Here is an 18,162-nt window from a genome sequence, read left to right as displayed (position 1 = left end):
ATAACACAGGGTAGGAAAGCCAGTGAGATCAACCAAGACCGGGCAAGGTCAAAAGAACCCAAATCTGTCAATCAGAGCTTTCGACAGCTGATTATTTTGAAACACTTTTGTGGTGTTATCTAGGGGACATTCTCTCCCGTTTTCTGATCAGTCTGTCCTAGACACTGACATCCCAGTATTCTTTTGTTAACCCTACTTCCCAGTCTTGAAGTCAAAGCAACAGCACAGATGAGCCCAAAAGAAGTGGGTTAAATGACCAGCACTGAAAGCGCGCATTTGAGAAAACAGCCATGCTAGGCAAGCAGTGTGGCTTAAGTCATCTGTTCTTGGCTGCCTGCTAACAAAAATAAGTACTGTTATTGCTGTAGCAGAAGGCACAGACCATTCACACACATCAAGCAAGTGTTGTTGTAAGACAGCAGAGTTCTGCTGTGAAACTTAAAACACATTCAGAATACAGAACGTCCTATGAGCCCTACAAACCCTGAGTGAACAAATGCAGCTAACCAATCATTTTTATAGTTCCTCTCCCTCCCCCCTCCCCCCCACACACGTGTGCCCAGGGTGCTGTACAACACATTAAGAATATAGTAAAATATTACCACCCATTTGCAGATCCTGATCCAATGTTTGCTTACAGATGTACTACTTTTTCCATGGAGCCCCTACATCACATAGAATGATTAGGGGGCAACTCCAAGGAGAGCTTCTTCCACAGAATCTGGCCTGCATCTCCCAGTTTCTACTGTCCTACTCATTTTCTCATTATAGTAATCATGTAAAAAATTGCAAGAAGTGGCTTTGTCTTCCTCTAGTGGTTAGAGCATGCAAAGAATATAGTGGGCATGAGCACAACCACCCATCCACCCATGGATAGCGTTGAGCATTTACGGACCACAACAACACTTATTAATGCAAGTTGAGTCCTCAAAATGGGTTGCCGTCAAGAGAGTAACATGGCCCCTCTCAAAACCCCAATGTACATTAGCAGCAAATTTAAAATAGGTGATTAAACAGTTGTTGCTAAATATTGCTAGTGACCATAGATTGTAAAGTCTTTGTGGCAGAAACTGTTTAGAGGGGTTATGTGTGGGTGTGGGGGGAAGGGCGGGGGGGGGATGTTTTATAGTGCTTAGCACAGTCGTGCTACAACAAACCAAATAAGTAAGGTGCCAGAGTTATGGAAGGATTAGGAGACTGTGGCACCTAAAATATTTAGCTCAATGACCTTGAATAGTTGTGTCTTTGAGGAATACCCTTTTTTCTCAGCCCCTGAGCCACAAGAACCGAATACTACACAGTAAACGTACCTAGAGAGAGGGGACAGATGGTCTATAAATCGCTTGGATATTCTTTTTAAACTAGCTTTTCCGCCTCCATTTCATAGCATGTCAGCCTAGGGTTGTGTGACCTTTATTAGCTGACATTAGAAATAATATGCTTATTGACAATCGTTGCTCACTGGCTAACATAACCCCAATCCTAACCATCACCTTTTGATCATTTTTCTTAGTTGTCCCAACAGCACTTGGGAAAAATTTACAACCCCTGCAATTTTATATTTTATTCGCCAACACTTAACAAACCTGAGGATTAAGCCAACTACCCAGGGTGAAACATACTAGCCCAATGTGCCCTCTGCAATTTAAAAGTAAAAGCTAATGTTTATTGCTTACTTTATTTACTTGTAATATTGTGAATCAACTTTTGATTTGATAGAATATTATGAAAGTGTTACAACTAAAGGTAGCTGAATCGCGGGAAAGGATGTTGAATGTATTACTCAGCATATGTCACCAGTACGCGTAGGATAAGGAATGAATTCAGGGATGTCCTATGGCCTGTTTTATGCAAGAGATCAGACGTGACGACCACAATGGTCCCTAAAATATATGAAGCTGTAACTTCATGACCCAATTTTATTCAAATTTTAACCTCAACACTGTGAGTTGACACCTGCTTCCTGCCCACTACTTTACGCATGACTAAATCAGCTAGGCTCCATAGCACTTACACATATCAGTAGGTATGGATTTTGAGTACTCTGCTTCATTAAACTGTACCAATCTAGCCTACAATTTACCACTTTTGCAGAGGTCAGTGGATTAAGCTGAAAATTAATCTTGCCCCTGCAAGGGACGGTTAATAGGGGAAGGTGCTCAGCACTTTGCAGGACTTGGCTCAAGGAAACGATCTTTCTAGAGTGACCATATGTCCCGTTTTGGCCTTTTTTAAGCCCTGTCCTGGCCATCCTGACTTTTTATGGCAAAAGTGGACATTTGTCCCATTTGATCTTGCCAACTTGATCAGTTGGCAAAAGCAAATGGGACAAATGCCCACTTTTGTCAAAAGAGTGGGGTGCGAAAGAACGTGGGGGGGGGGCGAGTGGAGAGGCCAGCCTTGCACAGGGGGGCAGGCAGGGCTCAGGCAAACAGTAACGCCAGCCCCAGGTGGGGAAGGGGGCTTGAGTGAGCAGCTGGGGCCAGCCCCATGCGGTGCCCTGTTTTCTCTTTGGGAAATGTGGTCAACTCACATCTTTCACCTCATTTATTTTTCTTACTTTTTTCCCCACTCCTTCCCCCCAAGATTTTTTTCGAATGGAGCCCAACTTTCATTTTTTCCCTCTCATTTAAGTATAATTAGGGGGAAAGATTCATGAGCTTTAGGAAATGGATACCAAGCAGTGATTAGCGAGGTCATGTCCAGGTGTGGGGGCTGGGGGTGTGGGGGCTGGGGGCGGGCCCCCCACACCCATGTCACACACCCTCTGTGATTGCTGCCTGGGTGAGGCCTCACCTGGCTTCTTCACCTGCCCAACCTACCACCTCCTCTGCTAAGGCCTGGACTTCCCTCAGGAGTTCTGCTGCCTGCACCGCCCTTTAACTCCCTGTTCTTACAACTATGCCCAGCATCAGGGTTCACCCACCTTCCTGAGGCTTTTTTCTCATAGAGTGTGCTCCCTTCAGTTGCTCTTCCCCCTGGGGCAGGCTCCCCTCAGTGGTTCCTCCGAATCTCCTGCCCCGCACCCGAACCCAACCTTGCTTGGCACAACACAGTTCCTGCTCCTTCCTCTCCCTGCAGGTCTGGTGGCTATTCCTTCCATTGGGGTACGCCCGAGTAGGTCACTCACTCCTCTGCTTCCACCCACTGGGCTTCTGTGTGCGCCCCTCACCACTTCTCTTGCTTCCTGCAGTTGTCAATGCTGCCTCCCTCCCCCACCACACTCTTTCCCCAGGTTCCTTGCCACAGCTGTACTAAGCTGGGCCATCAGGCACCCCCTCCCACACTCCAAACCCCTCAGCCCCAGCCTGGAGCCCCCTTCTGAATCCCAAACCCCTCATCTCCAGCTCCAGGCTGGGGCTGAGGGGTTCAGAGTGCAGGAGGGGGTGCAGGCTCCAATTGGGGGTACAGGCTCTGGCGTGGGGCCGGGGATGAGGGGTATGGGGTGCAGGAGAGGGCTTGGGCAGGGTGTTGGGGGGGGTGCGGTCTCTGGGAGGAAGTTTGGATGCAGGAGGGACTCCGGGCTGGGGCAGGAGGTTGGAGTGTGGGAGGGGATTTGGGGTGCAGGGTCCCGGTGGCACTTACCGCAGCTCTCAGAAAGTGGCCGTGAGATCGCTGCGGCCACTAGGTGCATGGGCAGCCAGGGAGGCTCTACTTGCTCCGCTGCCATCACATCTGCAGATGCCACCCCTACAGCTCCCATTGGTCGCGGTTTCTGGCCAATGGGAGATGCTTAGCCTGTACTCGGGGCGCGGACAGTGCGCAGAGCCTTCCTGGCCGCCCATGAGCCATGGGGCCACAGGGACCTGGTGCATCTTCCAGGAGCCGCACGGTGCTAGGGCAGGCAGGGGGCATGCCTTAGCCCCCGGTGCCCGCTGCGCCGCTGACCGGACTTTTAATGGCCCAGTCGGTGGTGCAAACTGGAGCCGCCAGGGTCCCTTTTCGACTGGGCATTCCGATCGAAAACCAGATGCCTGGCAACCCTAGGCCTGCATCAACATATGCATCAACATATTTAAGGCCTAGGACTTAACCCCTCCCGCAATTCAATTTCGTCCTCTCCAGCCCAACACTATCATCTCATTGCTGGGATCCCGGCTGGCTGCTCGCCGCAAACACGCCAAGGCCTCCAGGACTGAGGGACTGGTTCAGAGGATGCTCAGCAACTTTAGCCTACCTCACTCCTCCACATGCTGCTGACCAGCAGAAAGGCTTGTGCTCCCCTCTGCTTGTCCCTTGCTGCGCCAGAGGAGTTTCATCTGGGCAGGGGCCTGGAGAAGCATGGCACAATGCTCTACCAGAGGGGTTCTCAAACTTTTTTTTACTGGAAATATTTGAAAATATTTCAGGCTGTGCTGACCCCCCCCCCAAAAAAACTGACCCCCCCTCCCCCCCCATGCCATGCCACTCTTCCTTGTGCACTGCTGCTGGCAGTGCCACTGCCTTCAAAGGCAGTGCAATACCACGACCCTCCCTCTACGATAGCCTTGTGACCCCCTTTTGGGTCAGGACCCCCAGTTTGAGAAACATTACTCTAGAAAGTGGGTTGGGCCCAGCCGCATTGTGCAGCACATGCCACCAGGTGGCACTGTTGTACACAATGGTCTCAGGAACTGCAAGGGTGTTCTCAGCCAATGTAGAAAAAAGCACACAAACAGTGGAACTAAGGGTATGTCTACACTACGGAATAAGGTCGAATTTATAGAAGTCGGTTTTTTAGAAATCGGTTTTATATATTCGAGTGTGTGTGTCCCCACAGAAAATGCTCTAAGTGCATTAAGTGCATTAACTCGGCGGAGCGCTTCCACAGTACCGAGGCTAGAGTCGACTTCCGGAGCGTTGCACGGTGGGTAGCTATCCCACAGTTCCCGCAGTCTCCGCTGCCCATTGGAATTCTGGGTTGAGATCCCAATGCCTGATGGGGCTAAAATATTGTCGCGGGTGGTTCTGGGTACATATCGTCAGGCCCCCGTTCCCTCCCTCCCTCCGTGAAAGCAAGGGCAGACAATCGTTTCGCGCCTTTTTTCCTGAGTTACCTGTGCAGACGCCATACCACGGCAAGCATGGAGCCCGCTCAGGTAACCGTCACCCTATGTCTCCTGGGTGCTGGCAGACGCGGTACGGCTTTGCTGCACAGTAGCAGCAACCCATTGCCTTCTGGCAGCAGACGGTGTAATACGATTGGTAGTCGTCCTCGTCATGTCCGAGGTGCTCCTGGCCACGTCGGCTGGGAGCGCCTGGGCAGACATGGGCACAGGGACTAAATTTGGAGTGACTTGACCAGGTCATTCTCTTTAGTCCTGCAGTCAGTCCTATTGAACCGTCTTATGGTGAGCGGGCAGGTGATACGGACTGCTAGCAGTCGTACTGTACCATCTTCTGCCAGGCAGGCAAGAGATGAGGATTGCTAGTAGTCGTATTGTACCATCTTATGCCAGGCAGGCAAGAGATGAGGATGGCATGCAGTCCTTCTGCACCGTCTGCTGCCAGCCAAAGATGTAAAAGATAGATGGAGTGGGTCAAAACAAGATATAGACCAGATTTGTTTTGTACTCATTTTCCTCCTCCCCTGTCTAGGGGACTCATTCCTCTAGGTCACACTGCAGTCACTCACAGAGAAGGTGCAGCGAGGTAAATCTAGCCATGTATCAATCAGAGGCCAGGCTAACCTCCTTGTTCCAATAAGAATGATAACTTAGGTGCACCATTTCTTATTGGAACCCTCTGTGAAGTCCTGCCTGAAATACTCCTTGATGTAAAGACACCCACTTTGTTGATTTTAGCTCCCTGAAGCCAACCCTGTAAGCCGTGTCGTCAGTCGCCCCTCCCTCTGTCAGAGCAACGGCAGACAATCGTTCTGCGCCTTTTTTCTGTGCGGACGCCATACCAAGGCAAGCATGGAGGCCGCTCAGCTCACTTTGGCAATTAGGAGCACATTAAACACCACACGCATTATCCAGCAGTATATGCAGCACCAGAACCTGGCAAAGCGATACCGGGCGAGGAGGTGACGTCAGCGCGGTCACGTGAGTGATCAGGACATGGACACAGATTTCTCTGAAAGCATGGGCCCTGCCAATGCATGCATCATGGTGCTAATGGGGCAGGTTCATGCTGTGGAACACCGATTCTGGGCTCGGGAAACAAGCACAGACTGGGGGGACCGCATAGTGTTGCAGGTCTGGGACAATTCCCAGTGGCTGCGAAACTTTCGCATGCGTAAGGGCACTTTCATGGAACTTTGTGACTTGCTTTCCCCTGCCCTGAGGCGCATGAATACCAAGATGAGAGCAGCCCTCACAGTTGAGAAGCGAGTGGCGATAGCCCTGTGGAAGCTTGCAACGCCAGACAGCTACCGGTCAGTTGGGAATCAATTTGGAGTGGGCAAATCTACTGTGGGGGCTGCTGTGATGCAAGTAGCCCATGCAATCAAAGATCTGCTGATATCAAGGGTAGTGACCCTGGGAAATGTTCAGGTCATAGTGGATGGCTTTGCTGCAATGGGATTCCCTAACTGTGGTGGGGCTATAGACGGAACCCATATCCCTATCTTGGCACCGGAGCACCAAGCCGCCGAGTACATAAACCGCAAGGGGTACTTTTCGATAGTGCTGCAAGCTCTGGTGGATCACAAGGGATGTTTCACCAACATCAACGTGGGATGGCCGGGAAAGGTGCATGATGCTCGCATCTTCAGGAACTCTGGTCTGTTTCAAAAGCTGCAGGAAGGGACTTTATTCCCAGACCAGAAAATAACTGTTGGGGATGTTGAACTGCCTATATGTATCCTTGGGGACCCAGCCTACCCCTTAATGCCATGGCTCATGAAGCCGTACACAGGCAGCCTGGACAGTAGTCAGGAGCTGTTCAACTACAGGCTGAGCAAGTGCAGAATGGTGGTAGAATGTGCATTTGGACGTTTAAAGGCGCGCTGGTGCAGTTTACTGACTCGCTTAGACCTCAGCGAAACCAATATTCCCACTGTTATTACTGCTTGCTGTGTGCTCCACAATATCTGTGAGAGTAAGGGGGAGACGTTTATGGCGGGGTGGGAGGTTGAGGCAAATCGCCTGGCTGCTGGTTACGCGCAGCCAGACACCAGGGCGGTTAGAAGAGCACAGGAGGGCGCGGTACGCATCAGAGAAGCTTTGAAAACCAGTTTCATGACTGGCCAGGCTACGGTGTGAAAGTTCTGTTTGTTTCTCCTTGATGAAACCCCCCACCCCTTGGTTCACTCTACTTCCCTGTAAGCTAACCACCCTCCCCTCCTCCCTTCAATCACCACTTGCAGAGGCAATAAAGTCATTGTTGCTTCACATTCATGCATTCTTTATTCATTCATCACACAAATAGGGGGATGACTACCAAGGTAGCCCAGGAGGGGTGGTGGAGGAGGGAAGGAAAATGCCACACAGCACTTTAAAAGTTTACAACTTTAAAATTTATTGAATGATAGCCTTCTTTTTTTTGGGCAATCCTCTGTGGTGGAGTGGCTGGTTGGCCGGAGGCCCCCCCACCGCGTTCTTGGGCGTCTGGGTGTGGAGGCTGTGGAACTTGGGGAGGAGGGCGGTTGGTTACAGAGGGGCTGCAGTGCCAGTCTGTGCTCCAGCTGCCTTTGCTGCAGCTCAACCATACACTGGAGCATACTGGTTTGGTCCTGCAGCAGCCTCAGCATTGAATCCTGCCTCCTCTCATCACGCTGCCGCCACATTTGAGCTTCAGCCCTGTCTTCAGCCCACCACTTACTCTCTTCAGCCCGCCACTTACTCTCTTCAGCCCACCACCTCTCCTCCCGGTCATTTTGTGCTTTCCTGCACTCTGACATTATTTGCCTCCACGCATTCGTCTGTGCTCTGTCAGTGTGGGAGGACAGCATGAGCTCGGAGAACATTTCATTGCGAGTGCGTTTTTTTTTCTTTCTAAGCTTCACTAGCCTCTGGGAAGGAGAAGATCCTGTGATCATTGAAACAGATGCAGCTGGTGGAGAAAAAAAAAGGGACAGCGGTATTTAAAAAGACACATTTTATAAAACAGTGGCTACACTCTTTCAGGGTAAACCTTGCTGTTAACATTACATACATAGCACATGTGCTTTCGTTACAAGGTCACATTTTGCCTCCTCCCACCGCGTGACTATCCCCTCAACCTTCCCCCCTCCCTGTGGCTAACAGCGGGGAACATTTCTGTTTAGCCACAGGCAAACAGCCCAGCAGGAATGGGCTCCTCTGAGTGTCCCCTGAAGAAAAGCACTTTATTTCAACCAGGTGACCATGAATTATATCTCACTCTCCTGAGGATAACACCGAGAGATAAAGAACGGATGTTGTTTGAATGCCAGCAAACATACACTGCAATGCTTTGTTCTACAATGATTCCCGAGTACGTGTTACTGGCCTGGAGTGGTAAAGTGTCCTACCATGAAGGACGCAATAAGGCTGCCCTCCCCAGAAACCTTTTGCAAAGGCTTTAGGACTACATCTAGGAGAACCGCAAATGCCAGGGCAAAGTAATCCTTTCACATGCTTGATTTTAAACCATGGATAGTATTTTAAAAGGTACACTCACCAGAGGTCCCTTCTCTGCCTGCTGGGTCCAGGAGGCAGCCTTGGGTGGGTTCGGGGGGTACTGGCTCCAGGTCTAGGGTGAGAAACAGTTCCTGGCTGTCGGGAAAACCGGTTTCTCCGCTTGCTTGCTGTGAGCTATCTACAACCTCCTCATCATCATCATCTTCTTCGTCCCCAAAACCTGCTTCCGTATTGCCTCCATCTCCATTGAAGGAGTCAAACAACACGGCTGGGGTAGTGGTGGCTGAACCCCCTAAAATGGCATGCAGCTCATCATAGAAGCGGCATGTTTGGGGCTCTGACCCAGAGCGGCTGTTCGCCTCTCTGGTTTTCTGGTAGGCTTGCCTCAGGTCCTTCAGTTTCACGCGGCACTGCTTCGGGTCCCTGTTATGGCCTCTGTCCTTCATGCCCTGGAAGATTTTGACAAAGGTTTTGGCATTTCGAAAACTGGAACGGAGTTCTGATAGCACGGATTCCTCTCCCCAAACAGCGATCAGATCCCGTACCTCCCGTTCGGTCCATGCTGGAGCTCTTTTGCGATTCTGGGACTCCATCATGGTCACCTGTGCTGATGAGCTCTGCATGGTCACCTGCAGCTTGCCACGCTGGCCAAACAGGAAATGAGATTCAAAAGTTCGCGGTTCTTTTCCTGTCTACCTGGCCAGTGCATCTGAGTTGAGAGCGCTGTCCAGAGCGGTCATAATGGAGCACTCTGGGATAGCTCCCGGAGGCCAATACCATCGAATTGTGTCCACAGTACCCCAAATTCGAGCCGGCAACGTCGATTTAAGCGCTAATCCACTTGTCAGGGGTGGAGTAAGGAAATCGATTTTAAGAGCCCTTTAAGTCGAAATAAAGGGCTTCATTGTGTGGACGGGTGCAGGTTTACATCGATTTAACGCTGCTAAATTCGACCTAAAGTCCTAGTGTAGACCAGGGCTTAAAAGCAAGCAACCCTCCAGTCAGCTCCAGAAACCACTGTTGTGAACCATTGTGATTTTACCACAAGTCTTGCAAAATCTGTATCCTTCAGCCCTGGCTCCTGGAGTCCTGGGATTAAGTGAGAATCTTCGTTTTCATTTATTTAAAAAATGTTTCTAGCCTTGTTAGTTGCAGAGAAATGCTGGAAAAGGTGACCCAAGGGACCAGTCAGAAGGAAAAGAACTAGAACCCCAAATGTATTACATAAAAAGTCCCCTGATTTTGGGGGGGCCTGACTCATGATTTTTCAACATTTAGGATTGGTAATACTAACTCATCAGAGGAGGGAGAACAATGCTGTCTCAGACCACAAGGAGAGTGGAGAAAGTGCTACCTATGCTTTTAGCATAGGTGGGGCAAGTGCTCTCCCTTGCTTTCCTTTTTATTTTATCCCTGCTAATAAGAATACAGATACTGGTCTGACCCTGCAAATCTTTACTCACATGAACTGTCCACATGAGGTCCTCTTTCTTAAATGTTCAGCAGATTCTCAGGGTAGCCAGATTTGGAGTCTAGAAAGAAATGTTCCTCCAGGTCAGACTGGCAGGGACCTTGGAGTTTTTTTCCCTTCCTCTGCAGCATGGAACACAGATCATCAACGAGGATCATTTGGGCCTATCCTATCAAATCCCACCTTTAGCAAAGTTTATGGTGGATTTTCCAGCTACTGGCAATTTTAAAATCAAGATTGGGGGGTTTTTTATTTAAAAAAAATACGCTCTAGGCATTACTTTGGGGAAGTTCTCTGGCCTGTGTTATGTAGGTGGTCAGAGTAAATGATCACAGTGGTCCCTTCTGACCTTGGAATTTATGAATCTCTTAATTCCTTGCCATCGCAGGGGTCTTCAGCATTGGTTGCACCTTGGTCTTTCCCGTTCTCTGCCTGTGGTACAGCACAGTTTGGTCTCCCAAGAACTGGATTGCTTTATTCTTACCCAAGTTACTGGGTTCAACGAATGGACAGCAGGGTGAAATCTAATGGCCTGAAATACACAGGAGGTCAGACTAGATGAGCTATTCTGAGTCCTTTGACATTAAACTCTATTAAATCTGTGGGAGACTGACCTGCAAGAAACAAAACCACAAAGAACAATATGCCAGAATAAAATCCATGACAGTGAGGCTGCCAAAAAGTCCTAGACCTTCCAAGAAAAAAAATTTCCTACAAAAGAGGCATAAAATATAATAGGGCAGAGATACACACAGTTTACATTGATTACTGCTGAAATTGCTGACTGATGACAGATATCGTACTTGCATACAAGCAATGAGAAAAGTAGCTGAATAGAAAAGTAGCACATAAATTCAAATCTACTGGGGTAAAATTCCAGAATTATAGAATTTTTTTAAGAATGTCATCATCTAAATCAGTTTTGATACATTCAAACCAATTCTGATTGCATGCTGGTTTAACACCATTGATTTCAATGGGGTTAGGTCTGAGTTATACCAGTGAAATGAAGGTCAGGGTCAGGCCCCTCTTTCTTTTAACACAAATCTCCAAGGAACTAGAGCCAGTCAAAAAATTTCCAACAAAGATTTTTTTTTATGGCTTGTTGAGCAAAAGACATTTTCATGGAAAAATATCTTTTTTTCAAATACCATTTTCAAAACAAAAATGTTCATGGCATGCTTTTTGTCAGATTTCATTGGACGGACTGCCCCCCCTCCTTTTCTCTCAATTTTTTGAGAAAGAGTAAAATAGTGCAACATTTTGAGTCAAAAAACAAACAAAAAAAAGAAAAACGTTGAACTAAACATTGTCCTTCCTTTTTAAAAATTGTGAAACTGCAGTTCTATTTTCTTGACCTGCACTAACAGGTTTTGTTTTTCTTGATCATAATTCTTTGGATTTTTTATCATTATATGTATTATTGATGGGAATCCCAAGACCATGTCAGCAGTAACAAGCTCAGCTTTCTACCAGGTCATTTCTGTGTGAAGGCCAGACAACTGTGGAAATCATGCTATTCAGAAAAATGAATGCATAACTTTTTCAGTCCTCATCAGGGATGAAAGTAACTTAAAGAACTTACTAGTATGCAGGGTGTCCAGGGTCCTGGGAAGGTGGAGGCGGGGCGGCTCTGGGCCCCAGGAAGAGGCCAGGCCTCGGGCAGAAGGGGCGGGGCTGGGGCCAGACTCCCCCAGCCAGCCCTTCAGCACTGCCCAGCCTGTGCCACCTGGGACTCCAGTAGCGATTTAAAGGGCCCAGGACTCCAGCCACTGCCAGAAGCTCTGGGCCCTTTTAAATTGCTGGGCCCCAAGGCCGCTGCCCCTTTTGCACCCCGTCAGCAGCCCTGCTGGTACGGTGCTTAAAGCACTGCCACAGCTCTTTATACCTGTATACCAGCCCGTACCAGCGGCCACTTTCTTACTGGTGTGCTGTACCGGCCCGTATCAGCTTTCTTCCACTTCTGGGCCTCATATTGTACAGTTCTTTTCTCAAGAGGAGAGTTCTACAGCTGACAAAATAAGTGGGTGAAGACAATCCAGACATAGGTGAAGTCAGCACCAACCAGAACTAGGATTAAACATAATGTTGGAAGGAATCTAGAAAAGTCTTAAGGGGATAACTTTTAGGCGATAACATATTTTCATGTGTGTTCATAAGATTACAAGAGGGATATTTCCATTCTGCATCTTCAGCTAAACTCATGACTCTAAAAATATGAGCTTTTACAAACATTTTCGAAGCATTTTTACAAGCATTTACAAACATATTCCCCTTTCCTTAAGACTTACTTAGACTTTTAGCAATTTCTATTTGAAAACTGTATTTTCTGGTGAGTTCTAAATATTAAATAAATAAATAATATCACTTCCTGCCTCTGATGTTCCCACAACAGGCCCCTGTGTTAATTGCTCCCTGCACAATAAGCCTGTATCATACAGTATCCGGTAATGATGTGCTGCTCTGATTTGTTGAGGATGCTGCTCATTTCATGCCCTGGGTTTCATCTATGTAAGCCTTAGCCTAGATGCTACATCACTGTAAATCTCACTGTCGCACCAATTCACACAAACAGGCTGGAGAGAAATGGCTTCGCTGTATAGAATTGTAATTCGCTGGTGATGTGCTCTTGTGTAAGGGCCCATTATTGCCTTAATACATCCTTCCCCAAGAGCATGGGGCATTCTTTTCTCCCAGAAGAATTAAATGTAAGTGTGTGGGAGAAGACTATTCTATGACTGGGAGCCAAGAACTCCTGGATTTTATTATTGTTGTTGACATTATCCCCCTGGTGGACCTTGGGCAAGTCACTTTTTGTCTTCCCGTGTCTGTTTGCCCATCAGTGAACTAGAGATAACACAATTTACCTACTTCTCATGAGGGTTATGAGGGTTAATCAGAAAATGATCATAAAGCACTTGGAAGACGTAGAGTGGTTCCAGGGCCCAGGACAGTCTGCAGCAGCCCAGATCGGCAATTGTAGGGAAAGTCCTGTCCAGACACAGGCTGGAGCATGCGCAGTCTCTACTGAGCATGTGCATACTGCATATTTTTCAGAGGCTTATAATTTGGCCACATTTGGTTGATTTTCATAGGAATAGCAATAGGCACATCCCTAACCCAAAGGCCAACCACGTGGCAAATTTCAAGTGCCTGTTCCAAGGTCTGGGTGCACCAGAGCTGCTGAAAGAAAAGGTCATCAGAATGTGTTAACATGAGGAAAACACGGTTCCCCTGCCCCCCTTCCCTTGTTCTAAGTAATGGCTGAACAGTTCTGGCTGGAATTTTCCAAAAAAAATTCAGAGTGAGGCAGACATCCAGCCTGTCACATTTCACCCCCCAAACGGCTGAAGTTTGGCAAAGTTGTAAGCAACTGAAAAACATGGTCTCGTAATAGGAAGTGTTGGGCAACTTTAATAATAGGCGATATTCTCAGCCTCACCTTTAATAATCTGCATTTTTATTTCAGGGTTAAAGTACATTGGTAGAAGGTGGATGAGAAGCACAGCTCTCTGTGCTAGAGGTCATCCCACTCCTTAGCCAGTGTGGCAAGACCGGTTTCAATCTACTTTAACCACAGCTAATATATTTTAGGTAAAGCAATTTGAGATCCCCCAAATGAATGGTATTTTAACTACAGAGGGAAAGGAATTAAGAGGGGTGGCCAGGGTTATATACGGAGTCACTGTTGGAGGACCAAATTAGAACATGGCCACTTTTGAAAATTTTGGCAGCTATTTCATTTTGGGAGCCCAACTTGAGATGTGAGACTTTTGAGCATTTTGGCCTAGGTCTCCTAGGACTCTGTATAATACACTAGAGTACAGATCCCCATAGTCAGGTCAGACCTCAGAACACCTCACCCAGTCTCCTGTCCATTAGGCCACTCTGCCTCCTGGCTAAAAAAACATTACTCTGCTTGCCTCTGGATGGACCATTTATTGAATTGTTTTATGTTTATAACATTTATTTAAAAAATCAAAATATGTTTCTGGGGATTGAGCATACAGTTTTGTTCAGTGTGTACATATTGGTAAACAAAGGATACACAGCCCAAGCAAAAAAATCCCCTTCCATCTACCAACAAAACAAAGCATGTGTGAATAATAAACAGCTGTATATATTATGGCTTTGTTTTCATATACACAGTTAGATATCTATCATCTTGAATGCTTGACAGTATTTTAACATAATTGTAACAATAATATCCACAGAAAATTGGCCAACCTCATGATTTTGCTGTGTTACACCCATGGTACAGGAATATAAAGAGCTGCCATATAAAAGATTAAATCCAAGCCACAGTTTAAAAGCCTCAATTAAAAGCCTGCTAGAACAAATGCAACCTGCCCTGATCAGACTCTCCCTGTGAATCATCCAAGGGCTTATGTAATGCAAGCAAGAGCCCTCTACTGAAAACATTCCATTGCCAGTTCCAAAAAGCATTAGCACAGATCTGATAGCAGAAGTACCCCAACCAAATTACCAGTCATGATGGAAGATGGAGGGGAGTGACAGCTTCTCAAATAATCAGGTCCTACACCAGCACTTGAAATTGGATCTCATAACCAGCACCTGAAACTGGATTTTGAACAAATGGTTAACCAGCGCAAAGAGCACAGGGTATAAGGGGTTTAGTTGCCTGTCCCACACAGCTTCTTATCTCTTGAATATCACCAATTTGTCATGCACGCTGATTGCCAAAAGCTGGGAATGGGTGACAGGGATAGATCACTTGATGATTGCCTTGTCTGTTCATTCCTGCTGAAGCACCTGGCATTTGTTACTGTCAGAAGACAGAATATTGAGCTCGATGGACAATTGGTCTGAGCCAGTATGGCCATTCTTATGTTCTTATTCATCATTCCTTATTGAGTACCCAAAGCAACTTTGGTGCCTCACAGAAACAAGTCCCTATTCACAAATGCATGCAGTCTAAATGTGACATGACCCAACAAGTGAGGGTCATAAAGAGACATAAAAAGAGAAAGGACAAAGGGACACATGGTTACTCAAGTGAATGGAACATGTACTCATATTGCAAGCTGCGTTACTTTTATTGAAAAACATTTCCTTCCCCCTCACTTCCTGTAGACAAGACAACTGAAGTTAATCTTTATGAAGGAAACAGCTTGGGATTCCAAACATAAAGGGCATCATGGAAGAAGTCACGGACATTAGAAACCTTGCACACCAATTTTACTGGGACAGTCATGATTTTTCATATATCAAAACATCCCATGAATGTCTTACAGGTCCCCGAAATATCATTTCATCAATCAAAAGTTTGGTTCTTTTACAGCTATGGAACGCTGGTCCTGTAACAGGTGGAGTTTGCTCCATGTTTCCCAGGAACAAACAGTCCAGTGGAAAGGAGTGTTCAGTTTGATGGACAGTATTTGGAGTGAAGAGAAAAGCTGAATGAGCGTAGAAGCTGCCAAAGTTGTTCTTTTGCTCAAAGTGAATGCTACTAATACCTGTTTGGTGTTTCATGCTAAATTCACTCAGTATACTAGGGTACAAGAAAACATCCTCCCCTCTGAGACATATTCATGTGCTGCTGTTCCATCCAGAGCTGGCAGTAGTAAAACCAGCACACTTTCTAAAAAGTGTTCTTTATATTTTTGTGTATTTTTTGCCCCTACAAAAGTGAGTCATTTTAAAAATATGGTCACTTTAACAGAGATGCCAGTGGGAGAAGGAGATTGATGTATCTGTAATTCCAGTTTTTCAAACCTTTTTTCAAAAGGTAGAGGTTTAAGTTCTAGTAATAGGCCAGGAATTGTTTTTGACATCAATTCACCTAAATGCCTTAAATGAGATTTTGCCATGTCAGGATGCATTTGTGTGTGTGTGGGTGAGGAAAATGTTCCATACAGCTCTTGTGATGAAAGAGATTAAATGTAAAACTCGTTTGACATTTGGAGTGTATCTTTTTTCCCTTATCAGCCCAGAGGTCTGATTTTTTTTTAACACAGACCCTTTTCTGGCTGCATAAAAATGATACTGCAGTTTCTCATTGAGTCACTAGATGACACATGACTGAGCTGCAAGAAGAGTAGGAGCCAAATTGTGGAACCTAGTTAGTGTATGGGTTTTTTTTAGAGATTTTAGGGCAGAACTACAAGGTGGTTTGGGGTTTTATAAATATTTGTCTGCCAGGTGTTCCAAGCCATGCATAATTGTTTGGATCCAAGTCCTCATTTAAGTGAACCCACCAGCACCATAAAAAGTTAGAGAAGTTATTCTAGTTTTGACTCCTTTCTAAATTTAAGTGGTAAGGTAAAGTTTATAGAAAAGTCATGTACAATTTATAGAGAATTATATCCCTGGTCTAAAATTACACAGGCTGGTTTAAAACAAAAACTAAAAATAATTTTCTAGATAATTTTCTAATAGATTCTATAGGTTTTTAAAAAGAAAAGGAGTACTTGTGGCACCTTAGAGACTAACCAATTTATTTGAGCATAAGCTTTTGTGAGCTACAGCTCACTTTATCGGATGCATACTGTGGAAAGTACAGAAGATCTTTTTATACACACAAAGCATGAAAAAATGGGTGTTTACCACTACAAAAGGTTTTCTCTCCCTCCATCCCTCTCCTGCTGGTAATAGCTTATCTAAAGTGATCACTCTCCTTACAATGACAGGTTTCAGAGTAACAGCCGTGTTAGTCTGTATTCGCAAAAAGAAAAGGAGTACTTGTGGCACCTTAGAGACTAACCAATTTATTTGAGCATAAGCTTTCGTGAGCTACAGCTCACTTCATGATGAGCTGTAGCTTCAAATGAGATGTAGCTCACGAAAACTTATGCTCAAATAAATTGGTTAGTCTCTAAGGTGCCACAAGTACTCCTTTTCTCCTTACAATGTGTATGATAATCAAGTTGGGCCATTTCCAGGTTTTTAAGTAATTTCCATAGGACCCTTTTGGCTTAATATCTGTTTAGTTCTATATATCTTTTCAATAAAGAAATCTATTTTCAGCTGTTTGAGTTTCACCAACCCATTCAATCAGAAACAAGACCTAGCACACATAAGTGTCCATGTGTATGTTTTCTGTTAATAGAGATAGAGCTGAGTGGCAAAGTTTGGATCTTGCTTCAAACTTCCCCAAAGTTCTGGGTGTTTGAAACTAGTGTTTTGGATCACACCCATCTCTGTTTAGTATAGCTAAATATTCACCTGATAACTGATGAGTATTCTGAGCTTGTCACCAAACTGTATTAAACTGAATCCTTCAACCTTGCATGTGAGGAGGAGGGAATCAGAGTGTACATTTTTGCTTTTTTCCCCCCTGTATTGTGTCTTTGTGCATATAGTCCACTCTGGTGCAGAAGGGGTTAAAGCAAGCCAAAGAGGCTGCACAGAGCCCCAGCCAATCCTGGAAGGGCTTATTGGGAGCCAATCAAGTAGAGGCTTGAAAGCAGCCTATCAGGGCCAGGCTGCGCCCTATAAGAAGGCTGCAGTGCCATGAGGAATGGAGTCTGTTCTTGGAGGGCAAAGGAGAAGAACTGGTTCTTAGAGAAGCAGAGCAGAGCAGAGACTGGGAGAGATCTAGGTTGATGACTGCCAGACTGGGGCCCTGACTCAAAGGGGCAGAGAAGGTGCTGGGGTTATGGAGAAGTGGCCCAGGGAAGTAGGCAGTAGAGGAGAGATGGAGGAGGGCAGTAAGTGGCTGCCGCTAGAGGGTCACTGGGTCAGGGCCCAGAGTAGCAGGTGGGTCTGGCCCCCTCACCCCCACTTGCCAGTGATGAGAGTGACTAAGCCAGACTGCAGTTTGTCTTTGGAGGAAGGGGCTAGACTGAAGACTGCAATGAGCTACTGAAGTGAGTGATAGAACTAGAAGCTGCTGGTCCCCTGGAAAGTGGGGAGAACCAGCAGAGCAGGCACAGCCAGAAGGCAGTGTCCAGAAGCCGATGTCGTGGTCTGGGAGTGACTTGGATGTGATTGTGAGGATGATGGAGAGAGTAACAGTGGATGAGACACCACTAGCAAAAGCGCACTGCTGAAAGAGCTAATTCCCAAACCAACCGGCAGGAGGTGCTGTTGTGGTGAATCTGTGCCCTGTTACAGTGCAACATATGCTGAATATGTCATTAACTTTCTGTGATGAACAGTAGTGCTTGTCTCATTCAGATTTATTAATTACATCATTTTTGTTAT

Source organism: Lepidochelys kempii, chromosome 8 (assembly GCF_965140265.1).
Source record: "Lepidochelys kempii isolate rLepKem1 chromosome 8, rLepKem1.hap2, whole genome shotgun sequence".
Taxonomy (NCBI): Eukaryota; Metazoa; Chordata; order Testudines; family Cheloniidae; genus Lepidochelys; species Lepidochelys kempii.
Note: the sequence above shows the minus strand (reverse complement) of the source record.